Source organism: Pinus tabuliformis, chromosome 4_1 (genome assembly GCF_031772625.1).
Source record: "Pinus tabuliformis cultivar Carrire ecotype Pingquan chromosome 4_1, CPIR1, whole genome shotgun sequence".
In the NCBI taxonomy this organism is placed as follows: Eukaryota; Viridiplantae; Streptophyta; class Pinopsida; order Pinales; family Pinaceae; genus Pinus; species Pinus tabuliformis.
The window spans coordinates 984,046,717-984,050,953 of NC_142303.1; the positions used below are offsets into that span (position 1 = coordinate 984,046,717).

The 4,237-nt window shown below is 42.2% G+C and overlaps 1 pseudogene; it reads left to right on the forward strand.

The window, feature by feature from the left end:
* Nucleotides 1-2,037: 2,037 nt before the first annotated feature.
* Nucleotides 2,038-3,806, forward strand: LOC149179430 (calcium-transporting ATPase, endoplasmic reticulum-type pseudogene; annotated as a pseudogene).
* The last annotated feature ends 431 nt before the right edge of the window (nt 3,807-4,237 follow it).

Below are 4,237 nucleotides of genomic sequence, written 5' to 3' on the forward strand. Positions count from 1 at the left end.
AGGCGGTCAATGGGTTGGAAAAAAAAGAGAAAAGAGAATAAGATCTCTGGGTGAAAACCTCCCTTGGAGGCGCCCAGGGCAGGAAATTAGGGTGAAAACCTCCATGAGGCGCCCTGGTTGTTTTTCAAAAGAAAAGAGAAAAAGAAAAAGAAAAATAAATCTAATTTCAATTCAATAATTTCAGGTTGCAGCAATGACATTGCAGGTCAGGAGGATCACTCAAAACAAAGACAAAGGAGTTTTTGTGCCTTCTAGAGGAAGTTCTATATTTCTACAGGAAACATCCTGTAGAACCTTCAAGTGAGCCAGATTCGGTTTTGGAAGGGGGTCTAAAGCTTGGAATCCATTGGTTATGCCTGCAAGCATCCATGTTACCATTTCTCACCCTTTTCCATCATCTTTTCCACCTCATTGTGCTTCTCATTGTGCTTCTACAGGAAGTTCCTGTAGAAATTGTAGGAAGCTAGAAATGGATGTCAAAAAGGTGGTTTGGCGAACATGGTAGCTTCCTCAAGGGTTCAAAAGTCCTCTTGCAATCTTCAAACTCCTCCTCCATCATCTCCATACCTGCATCACAGCCCAAGCTCAGTTTTTCTTTCCATGCAAAAACTTGCAAAATGCTTTGAAGAGAAAATACATAGAACAAAATTTGTTTTTGCCATAACTTGAAAACCATGCATCCATTTGAAAAAACCATTTTACAGAGAATTGTATAGGGATGATGGCAACATGCTCGAGCAGTTTTAGGCCATTCCAGTGCACGGTTTCCAAGAAATCAGCCTCCATCACCATCAATCATTTTTGCATTTTCTCCATATTCATGCATCCGTTTCAAAACCTGTTTCATGGGGATATGCATATGGGTGATAGTAACCTATCCAAGCAGTTTAAGTCGATTCCGATGCACGGTTTCTGAGAAATTGATCTCTGAAATCTTCAGCCATTTTCCATTTTTCTCGAAATCTGTGCATCCATTGATCACGATTTTGCTATGGGAGGTGCATCATGATGATAGGAATGCGCTCAGCAAGTTTCAGATCAATCCGGTTTGCCGTTTGGGAGCAATGGCGAAAACAAGTTCCGGTCCTGTGAAAATTCAGTGCAACAGCTTGAAGGTGCAGATCTGAGCGTGGAAATGAACTCCTGCAGCATGCATCCGGCCAGAGGACACTTGCTCAAGGAAAACAAGCAAAAATCATCAGCCAAGCCCTCATGCAACCTAAGAAACCAGTGCATGCAGCAATGACTAGCCTCAGCACCTCACAGCAGCCATTTGACTTCAGGTACGTGACTGAAACTCGTTCTTCTATTGCACAAATCTAATTTAAAAACTACATGAATGAATGGAATGGTGGAATCGAGCCACGAATATAGCAGGATTAAGCCGATAATTCCTTGTCCAATTCTCTATCAATCAGCCGAGAATCATGTAACGTATGTGTTAGACAACTCACGTGGAAATTAAAAAAAAAAAAAAAAAAACACAGACAGTGGTAGAGGCTTTAACTCCAGTGCAACTGATTCACAAGAAGAGGACATGCAGCTCATTATAGCACTGTCGTCTGCATGTGGCCATGTACACCTGGCCACCTCACTCCTTCACCACAAATCACGCAGCAATTAACGAACGCTCAGCTGAAACTCATAGACTGCTGTTAACTTGCACTTGCAACATTTTCAACTGAAGTATGCATCCTCTGATTCCACAAAATGATTAACCCATCGTCCTCCATTGAGCTTTGTGGCCTGGTTCACAATTCTCCAGCGTATCGGGCTCACTTAGAGGTGCAGGGACACTCTACAGGCGTTTCTACAGGAAGTCGTCTACAGGAAACGCAGAAAACAGCTCTGCAGAAGGAAAACCCAAGATTTTTGTCAAAATTCAAGCTTGAAATGAGAAAAGTAGTTAAAGCTCGTGTCCAAGGTTACCAGGGTTCTTGAAAGTATTGATTTTGGAGTTTTTCAAATGCATTATAGATCTGTTAATGGTGGAGCAATCTGTTTGAATTCAGAATCTGATCATCTATTTCATAGTCCATGGAGGACAAGATATTCCCTACTTGGTCTAAAACTGTTGAAGAATGCTTAGAAGAATATGATGTGAGCTTAGAGAATGGTTTAAATTCTCATGAAGTGGAAAAACGCCGTCAAGTATATGGATGGAATGAGTTCCAGAAGAAAAATGGTACACCTTTGTGGAAGCTGGTAGTGGAGCAATTTGATGATACAGTTGTTAAAATACTTCTGCTGGCAGCTGGCATTTCATTTCTTCTCGCCTACTTTCGTGATAATGTGTCTTCTGAGGAGGGCATAACAGCCTATGTAGAGCCCCTGGTCATTCTCCTGATTCTCATCCTCAATGCCATTGTTGGAGTATGGCAGGAGAATAATTCTGAGAAGGCTTTGGAAGCTCTCAAAGAAATGCAATCTGATCATGCAAAGGTCTTGAGAGATGGACATTATGTTGCAGATCTTCCCTCCAGAGAACTTGTTCCAGGAGATATAGTGGAACTGAAGGTGGGAGACAAGGTTCCTGCAGACATGATAATTGTGTCCCTCAAGACATCCACCTTTAGGATGGAGCAGAGCTCCCTGACCAGAGAGAGCATGCCTGTGGTCAAAAGAACATATCCAGCCACCTTGTGTGACTGTGAGTTGCAGTCAAAAGAATGCATGGTGTTTGCAGGAACTACAGTTACCAATGGCTGCTGCACATGCATTGTTGTGAGCACTGGCATGTTTACAGAAATAGGTAAAATTCAGGCACAAATTCAGGAAGCTTCAATGGAATGTCATGATACCCCTTTGAAAAGAAAGTTAGATGAATTTGGTGAAAGACTGACAACAATGATTGGTGCCATTTGTATTCTTGTCTGGATCATGAACTACAAATATTTTCTTTCATGGGAAGTCATAGATGGGTGGCCAAAAAAATATCAGGTTTTCCTTTGAGAAATGTACGTACTACTTTAAGATTGTTGTTGCTCTGGTAGTTGCTGCTATACCAGAGGGATTGCCTGCTGTGATTACTACATGTTTGGCTCTTGGCACTTGTAAGATGGCACAAAAGAATGCTATTGTGCGTAAGTTACCGAGCGTGGAGACTTTGGGTTGCACCACAGTGATTTGCTCTGATAAGATAGGTACTCTTACAACCAATTAGATGTCCGTCAGTGAGTTTATAGCCATAGGGCACAGTGCTGGTTCACTTAGAGAGTTTACTGTTGAAGGAACAACATATAATCCTCAGGATGGAAAAATATTGGATTGGCCTGCACATAATATGGGGGAAAATTTAGAAACTCTAGCAGAAGTTGCTGCAGTTTGCAATGATGCAGGGATATCTTGTCAAGGTCACCAGTTCCATGCTACTGGTATTCCCACTGAGGTAGCCTTGAAGGTATTGGTTGAAAAAAATGGGAGTTCCAGACCCAATGGCAGGTGATACAAGTGCCATTCTCAACAGTGGCACAGTGAAATTGGGCAATTGTGATTGGTGGATACAAAGATCAAAGAGGCGGGCTTTATTGGAGTTTGATTGTGATCGAAAATCCATGGGTGTTATTGTCACGGAACCAATGGGACAAAATCGTATGCTAGTGAAGGGCGCCATGGAAAATTTGCTTGAAAGGAGTGCTTTTCAACAACTTGCAGATGGATCAATTGTTGAATTAGATGATGCATCAAGGGAATTACTCTTGAGGAAGTTTCATCAAATGAATTCAAAGGCTTTGCGTTGTTTGGGATTGGCATACAAGGAAGTTTGGGGAGAGGGCAGCAGAAGGAGAAATTGGCCAAGATTTTAGCTAGGGAGGCAGCACCTGTGCTAGCCACCCTAAGCACATCCATCCCCTCCATGAACACTCATTTTTTCAAGGTTCGGACACAATCTGGTCATGGTTCAACCTTCTACAGGAAGCTACAGGACTTTCTACAGGAAGTTCTGTATTTTTACCAGAAACATCCTGTAGAAGCCTTTGGGCAGGCCAGAATCAATTATGGAGAGGGATTTGAAGCTTGAAGTTTGTTGAGGAGGCATGCAACCACTCTTTTCTTCCATCCTCCACTGGTTTCATCTCCTTTCACCACCATTGCCACCATCATATTGAATATACTTGCACAATCATACCAAAGTTGAGAATTCTCTAGGAAAAGAAGCACAGGCAGTGGGAAGAAGCAAAGAGAAAAGCATGGTTTCATGACTAAGAAGAGGGCATCACTTCAGAAGCTTGGCATG